This window comes from Salvelinus sp. IW2-2015, linkage group LG28 (genome assembly GCF_002910315.2).
Source record: "Salvelinus sp. IW2-2015 linkage group LG28, ASM291031v2, whole genome shotgun sequence".
Classification (NCBI taxonomy): Eukaryota; Metazoa; Chordata; class Actinopteri; order Salmoniformes; family Salmonidae; genus Salvelinus; species Salvelinus sp. IW2-2015.
In genome coordinates, this window is record NC_036868.1 from 10,598,189 (window position 1) to 10,623,689 (window position 25,501).

The window sequence follows — 25,501 nt, forward strand, 5'->3', positions numbered from 1 at the left end:
TCCTGCTTCATCTGAATCAAGGAAACAATGAGGCTTTATGAGATTTCCCCTGCTACCTGGACAGAATCCTATTGGGTTTCAGTGCAGGGGATGAGTACTGGGTTGAGTGGCGCTCTCTCTATTGTAAACACCGAAACGCTACACCGTTATCTACTGTAGATGAAAGGCAAACCGTGAGTAATTTTTTATGTTGATTGTGCCATGGTCGTTTATTTTTCTGAGTCATTGGGAGACATGTTAACTTGAAGAAGTCAGCGACAAAAGAGCTGTGTGTTTTGTCATTTACTGCTTGATGAAATTCACGTGTCCTTCGAGGGTACAGTACTGTACGTATTCCCATGATCCAGTCTTTTATTTCCATGTTCTAGTCTTTTCAGCTATTCAGTGGTGGAGTACCTGAGGGCAGACCAGAGGGTCTCTGAATGTACCAGTACGGAGATAAAGCATGTACATAAGTTTTTCCATTGGAAACGTCAAAGAAAGGACTCCATATTGTAGAGAATACGTACAGGAGTGGAGACTTCATAAGGATAATCTTGACCATGCTCCCTGACAGGATTGTTTATTTTAGTGTCTCTGGTTTTCCTATCAAACATGACTGAGCTGACTTACACTTGTCTATGAATGTGTCAGTGTCGTATTGAACGAGCAGATGTGTTTTCTTAACCTGAATATGAAACTTATCATATGAATCTCGGGGTCAATACATTCACAGGACACAAAGGAAGGACTTTCAAAAGAAAATAATAAACAATAAAAATATATTTATATATTTAAAATAAGATATAAATATTTACAAAAGAAAGTTACAAAAAAGAATACCTAAAAAATGGATGGACTTTCAAGATTCAATAAATTTTTTAAGCTAAGTTTCTGAGTTATATCTGAATTCTATTTCCCTCTAAGGTGTACCAGATAGCATATATGATCCTGAAGGCTGCCAACTCCCCCAGGCCAGGTAACTGGGCGCTGGAGCGTTCTCTGGACGGGGTGACCTTTACCCCCTTGGCAGTACTACGCCATCACGGACACCAAGTGCCTCACCCGTTTCAACATTCTGCCATGCACCGGACCGCCATCTTACACCCGCGACGATGAGGTCATCTGCACCTCTTTCTACTCCAAAATCCAACCCCTGGAGAATGGAGGGGTCAAGGGTCAGCATATAGCATCACTGAAAGGGCATAGGGGTCAGCAGTGGCGTAACAGCTACTTTTATTTATCCTTTATTTAACTAGGCAAGTCAGTTAAGAACAAATTCTTATTTACAATGACAGCCTATCCCGGTCAAATCCTTACCCGGATGACGCTGGGCTAATTGTGCGCTGCCCTATGGGACTCCCAATCAAGGTCGGTTGTGATACAGCCCGGAATCGAACAAGGGTCTGTAGTGACGCCTCTAGATGCAATGTCTTAGACCGCTGCGCCACTCGGGAGCTACAGGGACTCATTTTTAAAGTAGATATGATTATGTTTGTTGAACACTTCAAATTGCAATCCAATTTCAATTCAAATGTACAACATAAAACTTTGATTCCATTTAACTGTAGTATATTAGATTCAACCATGGCCCACATGAAATAAGACCACCAGCACATTTATTCACTTGCTTCAATGGACATGTATGGAAGCCATTTGCTGCTAACATTTGATTGCCAGCTACATTAGTATTTAAGTGCTGTGGTGGTTTAATTAAATTACATCAGTCAGCTTTGAAGTCACTCACCAGCTTCTCACAATGAAATGTACATTTCGTGATTTAAGTTGTGATCAACACAGCTGCCTTAACATTATACATCTTGTTTACAAGTTAGGCATACAGTCTAGGCACATGGCACGTTTTATTTCCTGGTGTGCTGGTTTCCATATTTGTTTTCATTGAGGATTTGGATAAGGAAAGCCTACCTCACACAAATAAGAATACACAAATGCATACACACACATCAACACACGCTCACTCCACAAACAGCAACATTGCCTTGATCAGCTGTGTATCGGAGCAACTCCTTTTAATTGTGAGAACTGATCGCACAGTCTGCTCTCACTGACAGTAATGAAGCAGTACAGTCCATAGCCACCAACCCCCCCTCCCCTCCCCTCCCCCACCCGCACCCCCAGCTCTGCTCAGACAATCAGAAGCTCCTGTCAGCCGGCTCCTTTTAGATAGTGACAGAAAGTGTAAAGCGTGATCACAGCGAAATCCTAATGAGTCGTAGGCGGGTGTCAAAGCATCGCAGATCTTATATTGAAATGTCACTCTCTCCGACATCTTCAAAAACAACCAAGCTAACCACACAGCCTTAATTAGCAACCAGACACGGTTAACCCTTCATAGCTGCAACCAAATCACTTTTTTTCTTACTAGGTCCATTAATAATGTATTTAATTCTTACCACAGCAATGGAGTGCTGTAAATGTTGTTATGGGGCTGTTTTATGGATTTGCTGAGTAGAGATTGAATTCAGTATTTGTTAAATATGTGTAGGAAAAGCTTGAATAGAGGTCACTAAAGATCTCCCATTTCCTGTATAACTTACGAAGAATCCATACCATTCGGTGCTTTGTTTCTCACAATTTGCACCTGGGGCATAGATCCACACCTCTCTGATCAATGGAAGGCCGAGTGCCGATGACTCCTCCCCGACCTTACTGAACTTCACCTCTGCACGCTACATCCGCCTACAGTTCCAGCGAATCAGAACCCTCAATGCCAACCTCATGACCCTGGCCTTAAACGATCCCCGCGATGTCGACCCAATCGTGACCAGGCGGGTAAGAAAGAAGCAACGTGTTGATGACCACGCTTCACGATCACTTTCATATAGCATCATGTATTCCATCTGTGAGCCGCTACTGTATTCCTTTCTACCCAGCACCATTGGTGAAATGGCCATGGCGGCATGTTGATTACATTGCGCTCACCAGACAGATGGGTCTTAATTAAAAATGGCTATAATTAAGAAATCTGTTCCTTTCTGAGCAACATCCACCTCATCATGTGTTGACTTTGGCCTACACAATCAGTCACCCAGTGAGCTCCTGTGTGACACATAATTACCGGACAGATTGCAGGGCTTATATTGAGCGAGGAATTTATCATTTACAAAATACTGTTCAATTTAGTCATACCAAAGGGACATAAATTATGAAATTGTGGATGAAATTATCTCTCACTCTCAGAAATAAACACTGAATACCAATGAGTGTCTTTGAATAAACTAGGCTGTGCTGTAGCTTTGTAGAAGTAGCCAGTATATGATAGAAATATTCATGCCAGTGATCTCCATTTTTCTCAACTTGTTTCTTTTTTGTTTGTATTTCCAGTATTACTACTCTATCAAAGACATTTCAGTTGGAGGGATGTGTAACTGCTATGATCATGCTAAAGCCTGTCCCCTGAACAACTAGACCAAGGTATGTCAGTCAACTTACATTCTCTATGGCCCCTTCTCTACATTGTAATCATACAGTGAGCTAGATTTTCTCTCCATGGGCACAGTTCATGTACCGTTTGATAGTAATATCAAAGGGAAACACAATACTTTTTAACCTGCAGCCCTCATGTGAAGTGTGCTCCAGTTGTCTCCTGGGTGAAAATATCTGAGTCTTTCCTTCAGTGACGATGACACTGTAACATGGCATCATTTGATCCACTGTCAGAAATTCAGTTGTGAGTGTGAACACAACACGTGTGGGGAGAGCTGTGACCTCTGTTGCCCCCGCTACAAGCAAAAACCCTGGATGGCTGGGACCTTCCTAACTCATCACGCCTGTGAGAGTAAGACCACACAGTGATTAACTTAAGCATTAAGGCCCGAGGGGGTGTGGTATATTGGCAATATACCACGCTAAGGGCTGTTCGATACAGGCCTTAGCTGTGGTATATTGGCCATATACCACAAACCCCTGAGGTGCCTTATTGCTATTATAAACAGGTTTCCAACCTAATTAGAGCAGTAAAAATACATTTTGTCATAGCCGTGGTATATGCCAGACCTGTGCTGATGGCTACTACAGAACCACTGGGGTATGTACTGGTACTGTTGATCCCAGTTGACTAGGATCCAAGCAATGACTGAAGCGCATATTAGTGAATACTAAATAGCGATCTCACTTTGTATCTATAGCTTTGTATCGTGACTAGGGTTGAAAGTTTTTCCTGGCCTGAGTCTCCTGCTCCCCTGTTCCCTCCAGGTGAGTCCAGATAGCTTAGACCCGTGTCAGCTCTGCTCCTGTAACCCAGCAGGCTCCCCAGCATGTCCCAGAACAGTCCCAGGCTGAAGGAGGTATGCTACTACTTAACCACCCAGAACAGTTCTCCTCTCTACGCTGATCTAGCTGCCATATGTTTATTGCTGAAGCCTCTCCCCCTGTCTGGTCCCACAGACCTCACGGCTGGATCCTGCCACTGTAAGCAGGGTTACGGGGGACAACAGTGTGACAGGTGTGCTTTCGGCTACAGTGGCTACCCCAACTGTGTCCGCTGTAACTGCAGTCTAGATGGAAGCCTAAACAAGGACCCCTGCCATCTGCCCTGTGTCTGCAAGGTAGGCCACTCTCTCCTCCTCCACCCCCATCTCTCTGGCCTTTTCTCATTAGGGCAAAAGTCCATCCTCCACCCTCTCTCCTCTGTCTTCACTCCTCTGTTACCCGGAAACCGATGAGTGGTCGAGGAAATGTCAATTTGTTGGTAGGCGAACGGAACAGTGTCTTCCCTTCCTCGATAGCCACCTTTCATCGAGGATAGTCTTCCGTATCCTACTTGAGTCCCTCACGGAAGAGTTAAAAAATCTGCCACACCCCTTTTGAATCAGCTTTTGTTTTGTCTGAGGGAAAAGCATGCACATGTTTAAAAACAATAATAATCCTCCCTTCTTCCTATCCTCCCACACCACCAGAACCAATCCATTCAGTGTCAGGGGTGGACACATCAGCGCGATGCTTTATGCCTTCGTAGGGCCAACAGCTCCGAGTCCCCTCAAGTTCTTCTCACTAATTGCTCCAGCATAGAATTTGACTTATCATTTTGTGTTCAAGTTAGCCGGCTACTTCCTCCACTGCTATTGTGCACACTCATGTCATACACATGTCATACCCTGGGCAAGTTTCACTCTTTCACTAGCCAATTATACCATCTCACCGCAGGGATGTCAAGGAGCACTGGTGAACTTTGCTCTCTATTGGTCTAATTATTGAGCTGGGGGGAGGATGTGCAGTCAAATATTGCATTTCGTTGTGTCTCCAGCTGAGTCAGATGCTACTGAAACTTTTCTCCCACTTAATGAGAGAGAGAGAGAGAGAGAGAGAGAGAGAGAGAGAGAGAGAGAGAGAGAGAGAGAGAACTCTGGAGTGAGTGTCAACGCTGACATCACCGGGGGGTGTAGCCTACTCCCAAACGTGCACGTTGCTCATCACCCCAGAGCATCTGCACAACCACTCCCACCTGAGGAAGCAGACAGTAGGGATGTTTGCCAAGTCTCTAAAGGACTTGGTAGAGATCCTGAGAGATCCTGAGGAGATCTTCCTCACACAATATATATATCCCCCTCAGAATCCCCATATTACTCAGAGGAGATCTTCCTCACCCTTGAGGAAGAGATGTGCCATTTCCAGGCCCAGGGAAATATTCTCATCTGTGGGGACACAAATGCGCGCACAGCAACACTACCTGATCTAACGACCACAAGAGGGGACAGCTTTATTACAGGCCATACTGTTTCTAACTGCTTTAATCTCCCCCATAGAAACAACAGTGACAGCACCATCAACAAAAACGGAAGGGATCTGTTGCAGCTCTGTTGAAGCCTGGGTCTGTACTTTGTCAATGGTAGGTTACTCTTTGGGAAGATTCACCTACTGCTCACCTCTTGGCCACAGCACAGTGATTACATATGATTACAGACATTGACACTTTCTCTCTCAGCTCATTCACTGTCAAGCCACTAACACCTCTGTCTGATCACAGCCAAATTGCCTTGTTCCTCAAAAGAACAGACATGGAAACAACCACACATTTACAGCCCAGTAAGCTGTACAACATCCGGAATTCATACAGATGGGCCCAAAACAGCACAGAAGAATACCAGAAAGCAACCAGTAACAAAAATATCCAAACGCTCTTAGATAACTTTCTGGATACCACATTCACTCACAGTAAAGAAGGCATCAATCCAGCAGTAAAAACATCAACTATATATTCAGGCAAACAGCAAAAGACACACATCTGAAATTGATTTTTTTTTAAAGAAGAAAAAAAAGACCACAGATGACAACTGGTTTGATGCAGATTGTAAAATTATAAAGAAAAAACTTAGAACAATATCCAAAAGCACAGAGACCCAAATAATGGTGAATTGTGGCTTTGTTACAGTGAGACTTTAAAACTCTATAAATGTACACTCAGAACCAAAAAAGCACAGTACAACAGCAAGCAGCTGACACTAATTGAGGAGTCCATAAACACAAACAACTTCTGGCAAAACAATGGGGAAGTAATACTGCTTAGAAAGTTGATAAACTTGTAACCTCACCTTTGAGAAAATGGCCTTTCAATGTTTTGGTACCTACTGGAGAGCTCTTCTTTGTCTACACATATTCAACATCGTTCACACCCTCTTAAGCTTTTCCACCCATCTCTTTAAGGGTTGATCCGAGCGTTCTGTCCTAACAACAGCAGTCAAGCACCCAAGCTAACTGGCTAACTTTGGCTAGCTACTTCCAGACACAAATGAGAGAACAGCACACTGACCATTTTACTCGCCCTAGCAGAGCTGGTTAGGCTGTTTTTATGTTATCCAGAGTGTGGGGGCTGCAACTGTGCTGCTGGCAACAATTTACGCTTTTATTTCCAACGTTTACTGACGCCATATTCAACGGGTGTTGAGAGTTCCTCTGTGGAGATGGGAGAACCTTTGAGAAGGACAGCTATCTCTGCAGCAGTCCACCAATCAGGCCTTTATGGTAGAGTGGCCAGACGGAAGACACTCCTCAGTAAAAGGCACATGACAGCCCGCTTGGAGTTTACCAAAAGACACCTAAAGGACTGGGCCCATTGAAACAAAATTCTCTGGTCTGATGAAACCAAGATTGAACTCTGGTCTGAATGCCAAGCATCACATCTGGAGGAAACTTGTCACCATCCCTATGATGAAGCATGGTGGTGGCAGCATCATGCTGTGGGGATGTTTTTCAGTGGCAGGGACTGGGAGACTAGTCAGGATCGAGGGAAAGATGAACGGAGCAAAGTACAGAGAGATCCTTGATGATAACCTACTCCAAACCACTCAGGACCTCAGACTGGGGTGAAGGTTTATCTTCCATCAGGACAACGACCCTAAGCACACAGCCAAGACAACACAGGAGTGGTTTCGGGATAAGTCTCTGAAAGTTCCTTGAGTGGCCCAGCCAAAGCCCGGACTTGAACCCGATCGAACCTCTCCAGAGAGATCTGAAAATAGCTGTGCAGCAACGCTCCCCATCTAACCTGACAGAGCTTGAGAGGATCTGCAGAGAAGAATGGGAGAAACTCCCCAAATACAGGTGTGCCAAGCTTGTAGCATTGTACCCAAGAAGACTTGAGGCTGTAATCACTGCGAAAGGTGCTTCAACAAAGTACTGAGTAAAGGATCTGAATTCTTACGGCACCAGCAGCATACCACACTGCATCCCACTGCTTGCTTGCTTCTGAAGCTAAGCAGGGTTGGTCCTGGTTGGTCCCTGGATGGGAGACAAGATACTACTGGAGGTGGTGTTGGAGGGCCAGTAGGAGGCATCCTTTCCTCTGGTCTAAATATCCCAATGCCCCAGGGCAATGATTGGGGACATTGCCCTGTGTAGGGTACTGTCTTTCGGATGGGATGTTAAATGGGTGTCCTGACTCTCTGTGGTCACTAAATATCCCATGGCACTTATTGTAAGAATAGGGGTGTAAAGCCCAGTGTCCTGGATAAATTCCCAATCTGGCCCCCATACCATCAGGGCCACCTAATCATCCCCAGCTTCCAATTGGCTCATTCATCCCTCTCCCCTGTAACTATTCCCCAGGTTGTTGCTGTAAATGAGAATGTGTTCTCAGTCAACTTACCTGGTAAAATAAGGGTTAATAATAAAATAAACTTATTTAAATGTGATATTTCTGTTGTTTTTTTAATAAATTTGCAACAAAATATAAAAACCTGTCTTTGTTTTGACATTCTGGGGTATTGTGTGTAGATTGGTGAGGGGGGAAAACTATTTAATCAATTTTAGAATAAGGCTGTAACGTTTCAAAATGTGGAAAAAGTCAAGGGGTCTGAATACTTTCCGAACTTTCCGCACTGTATATACAGGGAGTACGAGTACCAGTACTTGTCTGCTAAATGAACAAGCCTGCAGCCAATGACATGGCGCATAGCCAGATAAAATACAGTAGGCCAAATCATATTCTGTTCTTCTGAAGAAAATAAAAATCATATCATGTTTCTTTAGACCTGGCTAAAATAAATAATTGATTTATTGTGATGGTGTATATTAAATTGATTTCTGTGGCTGGGACTCCAAACAATCACGGATTATAAAGAGAAAGCCCACCATGTCGCGGACACCGACACCTCACGCCCGGATCAGCTGAACACTTTCGTCGCCCGCTTCAAGGAAAACAACATTGAGCCGCCGAAGCGGGCCCCCTCCGCTCACGAGGTCTGTGTGCTCTCGTTCTCTGTGGCTGACATGATTAAGGAATTTAAGTGTGTTAACCCTCGTTAGGCCGCCGGCCCAGACGCCATCCCAAGCCGTGTCCTCAGAACATGTGCAGACCAGCTGGCTGGAGTGTTTACGGACATATTCAATCTCTCCCTATCCCAGTATGTTGTCCCCACTTGCATCAATATGTCCACCATTGCTCCTGTACCCAAGAAAGCAAAGGTAACTGAACTAAATGACTCTCGCCCCATAGCACTCACTTCTGTCATCATGAAGTGCTTTGAGAGGCGTGTTAAGGACCATATCACCTCCACCTTACCCGACAACCTAGACCCACTACAATTAGCATACCACCCCAACAGATCCATGGATGACACAATCGCCATTGCACTGCACACTGCTCTATCCCACCTGGACAAGAGAAATACCTATGTAAGAATGCTGTTCATCAACTATAGCGCAGCCTTCAAAACCATAGTGCCCTCCAAGCTCATCACTAAGCTCGGGGCCCTGGGTCTGAACCCCTCCCTGTGCAACTGGGTCCTGGACTTCCTGATGGGCTTACCCCAAGTGGTGAAGGACAGCAACAACACCTCCGCCACGTGATTATCAACACGGGGGCCCCACAGGGGTGCGGGGGCCCCCTCCTGTACTGTTCACCCATGACTATGTCAAAGATAAATACACAATGCAGAGACAGAGTACGAGAGGTAAAGAGGACGAGGGTCAATAGAGTACTAACGATCAATGGAAATTGTGTTTTTTCTGTAATAGGGAATTATTGATTAATGGTTTAGAGTCATGGGAGGAATATGTCTTCTGAAATAGGATACTTGTTATTTGGCCATTGGCTCGTTTTATTGCAAGGAATTCTAATTGGTCAACCACAGGCTAGGGCTGGGTTATAAAACTACATGCTGTTTCTTTGTTCTGTGGAGAGAGAACCACTGGAGAGAATCACTGAGAGAGCATCACTGAGGTCAGTGGAGACCATCTACCTCCCTTTATGATTTGTCCTCTTCAAATTAACCTATTCTCCTCCCCCTGATTTGCTTTGGGGTTTGTGTTATTGAAGAGTAACATAAATTGCTAACATTTGGTGCCGTGACCCGAAAACATATCAACTGTGTGTTTATCCAGAATTAAGAGAGAAGGCTGAGTGCAACCCACAAGGGAGTCAACTCTTAATCTCCTGATTGATGACATAATTGCTGGGTCTAGACCAATATAATTTTAAAATAACCAAATCAAGTTAAAATAGGTGCATGCAATGAGTGATATGTATCTGTGATGTATAAGTCCTTTGTTCTATTACAGACTTCCTTTGTTCTCCATGAAAAGGTTTGATGCCTTGGTCTTTGTTCTCTATTATAGGGGTTCAAGTCCTCTATTAAAAGGTTGGAGTTCTTTCTTTCTATGGAACCTTCTTGTTGCGTAGAAGTGAATTGCTAGTTGAGTAGCAATTTTTTAAATGTGTGGTTAATGTAAGTCTTGAACAAGCTTCTTGAAGTGAACATATGTTTTATGGGTAGCCAGGCCCTACAGAGACAATTTGTGATCCAGAAAAGGTTTGAGTCTTTAAAAGAGTACTTAAAATATATATATATAAATATACATATATATATTTATATATATATATATATATATTGGGTTTAAATAAATACAGTTGAAGTCGGAAGTTTGCATACACCTTAGCCAAATACATTTAAACTCCGTTTTTCACAATTCCTGACATTTAATCCTAGTAAAAATTACATGTCTTAGATCAGTTAGGATCACCACTTTATTTTAAGAATGTGAAATGTCAGAATAATAGTAGAGAGAATGATTTATTTCAGCGTTTATTTCTTTCATCACATTCGTAGTAGCTCAGAAGTTTACATACACTCAATTAGTATATGGTAGCATTGCCTTTCAATTGTTTAACTTGGGTCAAACGTTTCAGTTATCCTTCCACAAGCTTCCCACAATAAGTTGGGTGAATTTTGGCCCATTCCTCCTGACAGAGCTGGTGTAACTGAGTCAGGTTTGTAGGCCTCCTTGCTCGCACACGCTTTTTCAGTTCTGCCCACAAATGTTCTATATGTTCTATAACTTTGGAAGTATGCTTGGGGTCCATGTCCATTTGGAAGACCCATTTGCGACCAAGCTTTAACTTCCTGACTGATGTCTTGAGATGTTGCTTCAATATATCCACATCATTTTCCCTCCTCATTATGCCATCTATTTTGTGAAGTGCACCAGTCCCTCCTGCAGCAAAGCACCCCCACAACATGATGCTGCCACCCCCGTGCTTCACGGTTGGGATGGTGTTCTTCGGCTTACAAGCCTCCCCCTTTTTCCTCCAAACATAACRATGGTCATTATGGCCAAACAGTTATATTTTTGTTTCATCAGACCAGAGGACATTTCTCCAAGAAGTACGATCTTTGTCCACATTTGCAGTTGCAAACCGAAGTCTGGCTTTTTATGGCGGTTTTGGAGCAGTGGCTACTTCCTTGCTGAGCGGCCTTTCAGGTTATGTCGATATAGGACTTGTTTTACTGTGGATATAGATACTTTTGTACCTGTTTCCTCTTTGCTGTTGTTCTGGGATTGATTTGCACTTTTCGCACCAAAGTACCTTCATCTCTAGGAGACAGAAGGCGTCTCCTTCCTGAGCGGTATGACGGCTGTGTCGTCCCATGGTGTTTATACTTGTGTACTATTGTTTGTACAGATGAACGTGGTACCTTCAGGCGTTTGTAAATTGCTCCCAAGGATTAACCAGACTTGTGGAGGTCTACAAGATTTTTTCTGAGGTCTTGGCAGATTTCTTTTGATTTCCCATGATGTCAAGCAAAGAGCCACTGGGTTTGAAGGTAGGCCTTGAAATACATTCTTAGGTACACCTCCAATTGACTCAAATCGTGTCAATTAGCCTATCAGAAGCTTCTAAAGCCAGGACATAATTATCTGGAATTTTCCAAGCTGTTTAAAGGCACAGTCAACTTTGTGTATGTAAACTTCTGACCCACTGGAATTGTGATACTGCAAGTTATAAGTGAAATAATCTGTCTGTAAACAATTGTTGGAAAAATTACTTGTGCCATGCACAAAGTAGATGTCCTAACCGACTTGCCAAAACTATTTTTAACAAGAAATGTGTGGAGTGGTTGAAAAACGAGTTTTAATGACTCCAACCTAAGTGTATGTAGACTTCCGATTTCAGCTGTAATAAACATGTGGAATTTACCCAAATACTGTATCTGAGTGGTATGTATGCAGACGGAGAGAGTCTCACTGAGGGCATCAAGCATCAATAAATCATACCTGCCCATGTGTAGTTAGCGATTGAAATCTGACACAAGAAGTGTCGAGGTAGCAATTTTGCAATGCAAATTTTGCCATGCTCATCTCTGTCCGGCCTGACGAGTTTTAATGACTCCAACCTAAGTGTATGTAAACTTCTGACTTCAACTGTATATAAACATAGAGATATATATTATACAACTTTTGAACTTAATATAATGCCATTCTTAAGTGAGAAAACAACTCTGGAAAAAGGCGTGACAGCTCCTCCAGATGTGAGCATGAAAAATATTTAAATTCACTGTCTACTGTTATGATGAACCATTTCGAAGTAGAGAAGTGTAGGCAAGAGATAATAAAGAAAAAAAATGAAAAATTACAGTCATGTCTAATTCCTTGACAAAGACACAATGGTCTTTAACTGTATTAGCCGAAGTAAGAAAACTGGATGAGAAATTCCTTCTGGAGAATCATGACAGGACATTGCAGAGAGATAAAGAACGTTTGAAAGCTCTTGGTGTAAAAATCAAAACCTTGAAAGAAGGGATTCAACAATTACATGCAAGGGTCGTAAAACCAAACTTGGCTCCAACATGTGGAGGACCCTTACCCGCAGGCTGAGTTGCGCAAGGATGATTGGGTTTCAAGCATCTGGTTAGCACTGGCTGGCTTTGAGTCAATAGATACTGACAGCTGTGACGAACAATGTCTTAGGCCAATCAGAACACAGGCTGTAAAAGGTGGTAAAGACAAACCTCCGGTGACCGTAATGACACATAAATCAGCATCTCCAAAACAGGTGGATGAATGGTCGAAAACTTTGAAACATCCCAGAGAAGTGGGTATGAAAACGGACCATTTGAAGTGTTATATAAAACTCTACAATTTACGTCCTTATGATGGGTTACAGTTATTAGACTTTGTTTTGAACATCAGTGAACATGGTGCACTTGAAGAAAATGTTTATAGAGCTGTGAGTGGTGAAGAGCAAGATGTGGCCGATGGATGGAGAGCCATACATGTTTTCCTTAAGGGTCTGACCAATGCAACCACCAACTGGGGAGAGATAACCAAATGTGTTCAAAAACCGAAAGAACCGTTTGTTGAATTGAAGAAAGATTTAGAGCAGAGGTTAGACACAGTGGCTTACCTGACATGGAAGATGAGATACACTCAATTCCTCCAAAAATGGGGCAGTCACTCATCAGCCGATGCAATCCATACATGGTGATTTGCAAAAAACTAATGACTGGGAAGAACAAAACTACGGTGACATCCTCGACAGGTTGTCACTACTGTACAGAGACATCAATCAACATAATAAACCGTCTGTTATCAGAGTTGTGCAGGTTCCGAGTGAAACCAACAACATTATTTGTTCAGCAGAGTAGAAACCTGCTGTATGTCATTATTGCGAGATTTCTGGTCACTGGCAACGAGATTGTCGGAAAAGAAAATGTGTTGTTACGAGGAATGGCCAGGAGAAGCAGGGTCCGTCTAAGGAAAAATGGAATCAAGACAACAGTCCCAACGACACAATGCTGATGCAGAAATATAAGAGGCTCTCTCCGGCTCAGCAGCAGAGTTTGCTGGATGTTGTGGAGGTAAACTAATAGACCCCTCTTACGTCCCATCTCAGCTAGTGTACGTACGAAATCGGATGGAATATATGTGAACATGAAATGTTAACAACGTTTCTGTCTATTTTTTTGTAGATATGGGTGCTGAAGTCACTGTATTACCCATATCTTATGCAAAACATATATGTCCTCAGTACACGGGCAAGACGATGAGAGCAACAGGAGTGGGAGGGAGACAGATATGAAACAAACCAAATCAATTTCAATTTCTATTGGCCCAATAAAGATTGATGCAGGGGTGTGGATAGCCTCATTTGAACAACCTATTTTAGGCCTCGATGTTATTATGCAACTTGACTCTACATTGAATATTTCTGAAGGAAAGGTGACGTGGCAAATTAAGTAACTGCAAGGATCTACAGTTCAGAACTATCCTCTTTGGACTACGAAGAAAAATGAGTGTGGAACTTTGGATATGAAACCAGTGTGCTTGACAGGTGTTGCCTCACCTTGCACAAAACTATATCCCATTAGCAAGGAAGCTAAGGACGCTCTAAAGTAGTGATTGAAGATCTATGGGACATGGCTACAGTTGAAAAGACACCATGTAATCCAGCTACTCTGATGTATCCTACAGATACCACATTACCTGAACACGACTGTTGTGAGTTGTTTTGGATCAGCTCTCTGATGGGTTTATAGAGTCACATTAGGGACAAAATGGGAAGGTCCTTATCAAGTTTGCTTATAACAAGGTCAGCAGTAAAAGTCCAGGGAAAATCACGATGGATACATGTCACTCATTGCAAGGTTGTCGATTTTGATGACAAAGCGGAGCCTGGAGAATAAAGAACTGATTGATTAGCAATTTATGTTACTCTTCAATAACACAAACCCCAAAGCAAATCAGGGGGAGGAAAATAGGTTAATTCGAAGAGGAGGGAAGTAGATGGTCATTCTCCACTGTCCTCAGTGATGCTCTCCTAGTGATTCTCTCAATGGTTCTCTCTCCACAGAACAAAGGAACAGCATGTCGTTTTATAACCCAGCCCTAGCCTGTGGTTGACCAATTAGAATTCCTTGCAATAAAACGAGCCAATGGCCAAATAACAAGTATCCTATTTCAGAAGACATATTCCTCCCATGTCTCTGAACCTGTCACGTTCTGACCTTAGTTCCTTTTTTATGTCTTTATTTTAGTTTGGTCAGGGCGTGAGTTGGGGTGGGCATTCTATGTTGTTTTTCTATGTTTTGTTCTGTATGTTATATTTCTATGTGTTTGGCCTAATATGGTTCTCAATCAGAGGCAGGTGTCAGTCGTTGTCTGTGTCAGGTAAGGTGGAGGTGATATGATCCCTTACTAGTCTCTCAAAGCACTTCATGATGACAGAAGTGAGTGCTATGGGGCGATAGTCATTTAGGTCAGTTACCTTTGCTTTCTTGGGTACAGGAACAATGGTGGACATCTTGAAGCATGTGGGGACAACAGACTGGGATAGGGAGAGATTGAATATGTCCGTATACACTCCAGCCAGCTGGTCTGCGCATGCTCTAAGGCTGGCAGCCTTGCGAGGGTTAACACGATTAAATGTCTTACTCAAGCCGGCCACAGAGAAGGAGAGCACATAGTCCTTGGTAGTGGGCCGCGTCGGTGGCACTGTGTTATTCTCAAAGCGAAGAAGGTGTTTAGCTTGTCCGGAAGCAAGACGTCGGTGTCCGCGACGTGGCTGGTTTTCCCTTTGTAGTCTGTGATTGTCTGTAGACCCTGCCACATACGTCTCGTGTCTGAGCCGATAAATTGCGACTCCACTTTGTCTGTATACTGACGTTTTGCCTGTTTGATTGCCTTACTGAGGGAATAACTACACTGTTTGTATTCGGCTATATTCCAAGTCACCTTGCCATGGTTAAATGCGATGGTTTGCGCTTTCAGTTTTGCGCGAATGCTGCCATCTATTCACGGTTTCTGGTTAGGGTAGGTTTTAACAGTTACAGTGGGTACAATTTTTCCTATACACTTCCTGATATACTCTGTCACCATATCAGTATATTTGTCTATTTTGTTCTTGGAGGCTACCCGGCACATATCCCAGTCCGCGTGATCAAAACAATCTTGAAGCGTGGATTCAGATTGGTCAGACCAGCGTTGAATAGTCCTTAGCACTGGTACTTCCTGTTTGACTTTCTGCCTATAGGAAGGGAGGAGCAAAATCGACGTTAGAGCAGATTTGCCAAAGGGAGGGTGGGGGAGGGCCTTGTAGGCATCCTGGAAGTTGGAGTAGCAATGGTCGAGTGTTTTAGCAGCATGAGTACTACAGTCAATGTGTTGATAAACTTCGCTAATGTTTTCCTCAAATTTGCTTTGTAAAAATCCACAGCTACAATAAATGCGGCCTCAGGATATATGTGGTTTCCAGTTTGCATAAAGTTCAGTGAAGTTCTTTAAGGGCTGTTGTGGTATTGGCTTGAGTGGAAATATATATGGCTGTGACTATAACCGAAGAGAATTCTCTTGGGAGATAATACGGTTGGCATTTGATTTTGAGGTATTCTTGGTCGGGTGAACAAAAGGACTTGAGTTCCTGTATGTTATCACAATCAGACCATGAGTAATTAATCATGAAACATACACCCCCACCATTCTTCTTCCCAGAGAGATATTTATTCCTGTCTGCGCGATGAACTGAGAACCCAACTGGCTGAACGGACTCAGACAGTATATCCCGAGAAAGCCATGTTTCCATGAAACAGAGTATGTTACAATCCCTGATGTCTCTCTGGATGGAAATATTTTCTCTGAACTCGTCCACTTTATTATCCAGAGACTGAGAACAAGCAGTGGGTGGTGTGCGCACCTCTTGAGTCGGACTAAAAGTCTACTCCGAGTGCCCCTTTTCCGTCGGCTGAGTTTTGGAACAGCCTCTGGAATCAGTTCAATTGCCCTGGGGGATACGAACAAAGGATCTGGTTTGGGAAAGTCGTATTCCTGGTCGTAATGCTGGTAATCCTGGTGAGTTATCGTCGCTCTGATATCTGATATCCAAAAGTTCCTCCCGGCTGTATGTAATAACACAAACAATTTCCTAGTCTAATAATGTAAGAAATAACACACAAAAACGAAATACTGCAAAGTTTCCTAAGAGCTTGAAGCACGGCAGCCATATCCGTCGGTGGCATTATCATGTGATATTTGAGTGACAAAAAAATTACGACAATAGCTATCTGGACATTTTTGACAAGCTCTGTAAGGTATGCAATAACTACCATGACAAGGTTCCAAGTTGAAAGCCGACCCCTCGCGGCCCCACAGTTTGGGAACCACTGCAATAAAAGACTGACTATGACACATGAAGACACTATTTACAATACACAAACATGGTAAGAATAAAATGCAATCCATAGGGGATTTGAATTGGCCCTGTAATGGGTAATAATTTCATGTCCTCTTTTCCCCAGGTGAGATAAAGTATCTAGCCACTCAAGGCTACGGAAACCTGGCTTTGGCTGTGTGGGCATGCAAAATGAATGCCCGTTGTGATTTGTTGACAGAAGATCAGGATGATGGCATTTAAAAGTGTTGATTTTGCCAAGTGTTTATCTGTCAGTGCATGCAATGATTAATAATGTAAGATTCAACCAAAAAACAACAATCACCACCAGTTGTTACAGATTATGTTTGTTAGGAGAGTTTCTCTCAATGTGTGTTAGTCATACTTTATGAAATGTTAACGGCATCAGCTCAATGTTTTCACATTAGTTATTATTTTAATTGCTTTTATCTACTATGTGATATTGGGAGAGAGGGAACGTCTGTCCCAGGGGTGTGTGGGCTGTCACAGTGTGTGAGTGCCTGTATAGCACATCCTCCTCATCCAGATGCTCTCTGTGTGTGTGGTTGTGTGTGTGTGTGTGTGTGTGGTGTGTGTGTGTGTGTGTGTGTGTGTGTGGTGTGTGGGGGTGTGTGTGTGTTGTGTGTGTTGTGTGTTGTGTGTGTGTGTGTGTGTGTGTGTGTGTGTGTGTACATCTTCCAGGAAAACGTGGCGGGGGAAAACTGTGACCACTGCAAGCTGGGTTTCCACCATCTCCTGGGTGAGCGTCTCCACGGCTGTGAGAAGTGCAACTGTTCCGGCGTAGCTAGCAACTGCGCCGACTCCCACTGGACCTACAGTAATGTAAAAGACAACGCCAGGCCTCACGCTCTCATTTCCCCCCACTAACACAACTCATTAGTGCCTCCTGCCTGGTGTTGCGCTGCCTGCCGAGTTAAGTCTCTCCTAGCCGGCCTTATTAAATCAGGGTGCTGAGGGCTGGGCTGGGCTGACAAGGTGGAGTGCAGGTGGAGGAACGAGGCATAGCCCCCCCCCCCCCACACACACACACACATCCATAAATACAGGCTGATTTATACTGCACAGCAAACTCTGACACGTTGACAGGATTAGGTGGGCGAGGGTCAGAGGTTGATGATCTGCAGAGGGGGATTGTGGATAAACAGGGGGTGCTGGGGGTGTATGGGTGTAGACAAGCAAGGGGGCGGCATGTAGCCTAGCAGTTAGAGTGTTGGGACAGTAATCGAAATGTCTCCGGTTTGAATCCCGAGCCGACAAGGTGAACAAAATATGTTGATGTGCCCATGAGCAAGGCATTTAACCCTAGTTGCTCCTGTAAGTCTCTCTGGACAAGAGTGTCTGCTAAATTACTAAATTGTAAAAAAAATGGGGGAGGGCAGTAAAGACAGGCCTGTCACTGGATTACAGGGCCTGATTTACTGTGTAATACTGCATGTGACAGACAGCTAGGCATCTGTCTCTGCAATTAACCTGACCTTGAGTTCTCCCTTCAATCCACCATTTGCTTTAATCACTGTGTGTAGATGTGGGGTGGGGGAGGTGTGTATAAGGGTGTAAATTTAATCTGTTTGTGGAAAAGACCATCTTCAACCTGTAATGACACAAAGGAATCAGCCATCGTCATTATCAGTGGAACAGTTAATCAGCCTGGGCCCTCAATGAACCTCTACCTATTTACCCTTATGAACCACTACATCTTTATCCTAATGAATCTGTACCTATTTATCCTATGAATCGTACCTCTCCATCCTAATGAATCTGTACCCTCTTATCCTAATGAACCACTACATCTTTATCCTAATGAATCTGTACCTATTTATCCTAATGACACTACATCTTATCCTAATGAATCTGTACCTATTTATCCTAATGAACCACTACATCTTTATCCTAATGAATCTTGTAACCGTATTTATCCTATGAATCTGTACCTCTCCATCCTAATGAATCTGTACCTATTTATCCTAATGAATCTGTACCTCTCCATCCTAATGAATCTGTACCTATTTAATCCTAATGAACCACTAATCTTTTATCCTAATGAATTTGTACCTATTTATCCTAAGGAACCACTACATCTTTATCCTAATGAATCTGTACCTATTTATCCTAATGAACCACTACATCTTTATCCTAATGAATCTGTACCTATTTATCCTAATGAACCACTACATCTTTATCCTAATGAATCTGTACCTATTTATCCTAATGATCTGTACTTCCATCCTAGACAATCTGACACTATTTATCCTAATGAATCTGTACTCTCCATCCTAATGAATCTGTACCTATTTATCCTAATGAATCTGTACCTCTCCATCCTAATGAATCTGTACCTCTTTATCCTAATGAACCACTACATCTTTATCCTAATGCATCTGTACCTATTTATCCTAATGAACCACTACATCTTTTACCTAATGAATCTGTACCTATTTATCCTAATGAACCACTACATCTTTTTCCTAATGAATCTTGTACCTATTTATCCTAATGAATCTGTACCTCTCCATCCTAATGAATCTGTACCTATATCCTAATGAATCTGTACCTCTCTATCCAATGAATCTGTACCTATTTATCCTAATGAATCTGTACCTCTCCATCCTAATGAACTGTACCTCTTTATCCTAATGACCACTACATCTTTTTCCTAATGAAGCTGTACCTATTTATCCTAATCAACCACTACATCTATTCCTAATAATTGTACCTATTTATCCTAAGGACCACTACATCTTTATCCTAATGAATCTGTACCTATTTATCCTAATTAACCACTACATCTTTATCCTAATGAATCTGTACCTCTTTATCCTAATGAACCACTACATCTTTTTCCTAATGAAGCTGTACCTATTTATCCTAATCAACCACTACATCTTTATCCTAATGAATTTGTACCTATTTATCCTAAGGGAACCACTACATCTTTATCCTAATGAATCTGTACCTATTTATCCTAATGAACCACTACATCTTTATCCTAATGAATCTGTACCTATTTATCCTAATGAACCTGTACCTCTCCATCCTAATAACCTGTACCTATTTTTCCTAATGAACCACTACATCTTTATCCTAATGAATCTGTACCTATTTATCCTAATGAACCTGTACCTCTCTATCCTATGAACCTGTACCTCTTTGTACTCTAATGAACCTGTACCTCTCCATCCTAATGACATGCCTCTTCAGGCCAACTGCTATTTCAGCCTGCCCACCCAACCACAACACACACACACACACACACACACACACACACACACACACACACACACACACCACACACACACACACACACACACACACACACACACACACACACACACACACACACACACACACACACACACACACCACACACACACACACACACACACACACACACACACACACACAGATAATTGGCAGGACCACATAATCCACTTTCTAAAATATTTACAAGGTTAATCTAGAAAACAAGGCAACAAGGCAGCAAATGTACTTCATTCTACGGTTTAGGATATTCACTTGGCAGATCTAGAAAAAAAATGAGAGGGAAGAGAAAAAACATGAAAAAAAAACCAAACATGATCATAGGCTGGCAAGGGGAAATGTCTTGTATAAATCGCAGGCTGCCAGACAGGAGTGTTCATGGTGATTTAAGGAAGAGGGAACACGAGGTGTGTCAAACCATGATGTATTTCCCTCTGCCTCGCACATAGAATATAAATCACAGAAACATATCTCAACCAAAATCTGACTGTGGAATTTATTTTTCTATATTTATCTCAACCCAGGAAGAGTCATCTCTGTGTTCATTGGAGGGGAAAAAATGGCAAATGAGTGTTTTGAGATTGGCATTGTTTTAAGAACAGTTGATGGCAATCTGTCCTACTGCATTGTAAAACTAGAAGCAGAATGTTTCAATATTTGAAGGGATAATTCCGTAACCTTATGAGGGATACTATACTACACTTCATCCTCCATTATATGCTGCTTCCTTCTTGGCCAGCTCTCCTGTGCAAAGGAGACTTGGTGTCTTAATGGGCTTTTCCTGGTTAAATAAAGGTTAAATAAATAGAGTAATGGCTACGTAACACTGTCATAACAAGGACATAACATATGTCATAACCAGTCACAAGCTCTCTGTGTGCATTGATGAATATTTAAATCCTATCTGGTGTGATTCTGTTCAGGAGACATCCATGGCTGGCTGGTCCCTGACAGAGGCGGATGGGGAGGGGAAGGTGTGGCCCGCCCCAAGCAGAGACTGCCCCCAGACAATCAGCATTAATAACCAGGAGTCCAGGAGACACCTTCCCGCTGTCTACTACTGAAACGCGCCTGGAGGGTACCTAGGCAACAAGGTCCGCACACAACAGCCCTCTTTCTCTCTCACATACACTCAAACGGGCACACACACAACTGTATTGTGCAGTCTTACATTGTCAATATACAAGGATGCTCTGGGCTCTGCTGTACTGAAGTATAACACAGCTGTTGTGGTCTTCTGTTGCATTCATTGTGTCTTTTGACAGATTATGTACTTTTGTACTCTGAAGTTGTACTATTTATTTATGGAGTTTATGCAAGAGCTTTTTGTATATTGTTTGTATATTAGTTTCTTATCTTTTCTCCTCATAGGCTTTGCATGTCTTCCCATCCCATTGTCTCTAACACATTCTATTCCCCCGCAGTGCATTCTGGGGGAAAACAATGTTTCGCTCCATGAACTCTGGAATAAGGTATTTTTCTCTAACAAAAGTCTTCAGGCATCAGGGTTTACTCTGCTCTCCCTAATGTCAAAAGGCACGTCATTATGAGCTTTATATAGGGGTCCACAGTAGCGAACTAACGTGTGTGTGTGTATGTGTGGCAGTCGAGCAGGATTTCAGTAAAAGGATCAGACACTGAAGCAGAGAATTCTCTCATGCTAACGTGACGCTCAAAGCCCAACACAATTACTCCTGTACATCTGTGGTGCCATGTTTCATCCCATGAATTATCACCATTGTGACATGCATTAAAAGTGACTAATTTCTAATGAAAAAGAGAAATAGTTTCTACCAAAAGTCTATGACTGCTCATGAGTCTCATTCTGTATGACATGGCAAAGGATGACTGACAGTTTTGGGCTTTATGTTTGGTTTATATATGTGGGGGAGGCTTGTTGCGGTTTACTATGTCCTTCCCTCTCGTTATAGCAAGCATAAATAAGTTCAGGAGTAAAAATGTGCTTGACAAGTCACATAATAAGTTCATGGACTTTGTATGAAATAATAGTGTTAACATGATTTTTGAATGACTACTTCATCTCTGTACCACACATATTCAATTATCTGAATGTCCCTTTAAGCATGGTGAAGTTATTACTTACACTTTGGATGGTGTATCAATAGACCCAGTCACTACAAAGATACAGGCATTGCTGAAGAGGAAGGAAACCGCTCAGAGATTTCACCATGAGGCCAGTGGGGACTTTAACACAGTTGCAGAGTTTAATGGCTGTGATAGGAGTAAATGGACGATTGATCAACAACATTGTAGTTACTCCACAATACTAACCTAAATTAGATAGTGAAAAGAAGGAAGCCTGTACAGAATAAAAAATATTCCAAAACATGCATCCTGTTTGCAATAAGGCACTAAAGTAACCTGCAAAAATGTGGCAAAGTAATTCACTTTGTGTCCTGAATACAAAGCGTTATGTTTGGGGCAAATCCAACACAACACATCACTGAGTACCACTCTTTAATATGTTCAAATATGGAGGTGGCTGCATCATGTTATGGGTTTGTCATTGGCTAGGATTAGGGAGTTTTTTAGGATAAAAGAAATGGAACAGAGCTAAGCACAGGCAAAATCCTAAAGAAAACCTGGTTCAGTCTGCTTTCCCACAGACACTGGGAGACAAATTCACCTTTCAGCAGGACAATAACCTAAGACACAAGGTCAAATGTACACTGGAGTTGCTTACCAAGACGACATTGAATGTTACTGAGTGGCCTGAGTGGTTACAGTTTTGACTTAAATCGGCTTACAAATCTATGGCAAGACTTGAACATGGCTGTCTAGCAATGATCAACAACCAACTTGACAGAGCTTGAATAATTAAAAAAAAAGAATAATGTACAAATATTCTACAATCCAGGTGTGCAAAGCTCTTAAAGACTTACCCAGAAAGAATCACAGCTGTAATCACTGCCAAAATTGATTCTAACATGTATTGACCCAGGATTTTGAATACTTATGTAAATGAGATGTTTCTGTATGTATATTTTGTCATTATGGGGTATACTGTGTAGATGGGTGAGAAAAAAATCTATGTAATCCATTTTGAATTCAGGCTGTAACACAACAAAATGTGGAATAAATCAAGGGTTACATGTATGAATACTTTTCTGAAAGCACTGTATACATTCACTTGTTCGACAATCAGCAAAAAAGTTGAATCTTAATTGTTGCCAAATTTTGTAAGTACTTCCTGACCACGCCCACCTCTGATGCTGACAGATTTACAGGAGACAGTAAAACCCATAAACCTGCATAAAAATCGCAGATGAACTTTTCTCTTCAGAAATCTCCACGTGTTGATTGACTATTGCCCCGGTGCCGAGGGCTGCCTCCTTGCCTTCCCTGGCCGAGCAAAGTGAAAGAAATAGCACCAATTACTGCAGCTGCCTCTTCACTGAGTTGTGTCCTATCACGGGTAATAGACTATTATGATGATAAATGAACCCATCTCGACAGCGCTTGCCTGAGTACACACTTCAGCACTTTCTCCCAGTGAGGAACGGAGCCATTACCACTCGTCTTCAGATTGACAAGGCCGACAGAGCAGCCTGCGCAGAGAGAACCAGCGCACAGGAGAATATGCATGGGTGGGTGCCAGTGATTGTTTTACCCATATGAATGTATTTATTTACTATGTGTGTTTGGCTTCCTTGGTTGTACGAGGTCTTTTCTGGGGACCTATAGACTAGAGACTGAGAGAGTGCCACTTATAGGATGCTATCAGAGCTCTCTGAAAGTAGAGAGGAGGATATTTAGCCACTCCCAGCCTGTCTCAGACTGCAGCTCCAGACTGCATGCTGTAGTTAACACTCTGTGATCGGGCCTCTATTCCCTCCACTCTGCAGGGGGAGAGGCTGCAGGGCACACACAGCCTTATTCCCAGGCTATGCCACTTACGTAAATGCCCAATGAAGTGCAACAAGGAAGCCTCCAAAGTTTCCTCCTCATTCAGCGAATACTGGAGTAGATCATCTTTTGTTAATACAAATATAGCATTTTTAGCTTTGATAGAGCTCTATTATAAACATATTGGTTGCTTAGAAACAATTTAGTCCTGTGTGGCTCAGTTGGTAGAGCATGGCGCTTGCCACGCCAGGGTTGTAGGTTTTATTCCCACTGGGGACCAGGACAAAAATGTATGCACTCCCTACTGTACGTCGCTCTGGATAAGAGGGTCTGCTAAATTACAAAAATGTAATTGTCAGATGCTGTGTGTTTGCTTATACAGTACTTGACAAATATTTGAATGATACTCCAACCGTTTTAGTAAATTTCTTAGTTCTTATGATTTATCCCAAATACTTCCAAATACACACGGTTACAGATGGACAAACAAGCAGGGAAATTCGTGCAGCTTTTGAGGCAGCATTAGCCTTTGTCCCAGATGTGTTCACTTTGGACCATCTCATTCGGGCCAGTAAAAGTGTTTCCCAGATGTGAGTGTTCCCAAGCCCTAGTTTTGGACCCCCACCATCACCCACTATGCACAAACAAAACAGGACCCCATTTTGGAGGCAGTCAGAGGCTCTGAGCAGAGCCCCCTCTTTGTAGCTGTCCTGTGAGTGGCCGGTGGGAAAACACACATTGATGCTTCCTGGATATTAAAGTCAACAGAGCTAGGGCCCAGGGCTCGTAATAGGGGAGCAGATGTGAGGATCCCGGTGTCATGGTGAGACTTGTTTTAAGAACCAGTGGATGGATCGAAGGTCTGTTGTTTATTTTCTGAAATCTGGGCCCTGATCACCCCCTGCTTGCTCTCTCTACCACTCTCTATCTCTCTGTCTCTCTGGGCATATTTGGTGTGGGATGGCTAGCCGCTCTGGCTTTCTGTCTCTGTCCTAACACGGCCTCCCCTGTGATCTATAAAAGTGGATCCTAACTCCAGAGTCCTCTCTTCACAGGCCTCTCTTTATTTGTCCTATAACTCAATGTGTCCTCATGTAGCAAAAAACACATTTTTATGATTGTTCAGAATCAGCCATGGTGCTCCAGTAGGATTGTGAGATATACAATTTTATCCTGGACAAAGAGATCCTACTGCGACGAAGATGGTTTATTGATGTGAGTGTCCTGATAGGAGTGTTTTTGATGCTACTAACAAGAGGATTAGATCTGTCTCATTAGTGGTGTGTCTGACGCTTGTTGTTGCTCCTTAACAAAAGGTTAGATTTTCCCTGCTCCTCCCACCCACAATGCACTTCACCTTCATAGACCAGCCCCTTTGTTCCACAAAGGTTGAGGTGTTTCCAGTGTGAACTGGATTTATGTGAGTTAAGAGGTTGTCATGACATTATATTAGGACCTGCAGTCTGTACATGACTC

At 42.7% G+C, this 25,501-nt stretch overlaps 1 pseudogene; it reads left to right on the forward strand.

The window, feature by feature from the left end:
• LOC111954087 (laminin subunit alpha-2-like) overlaps positions 1-25,501 on the forward strand; it is a 153,995-nt pseudogene that overhangs the window by 13,895 nt on the left and 114,599 nt on the right.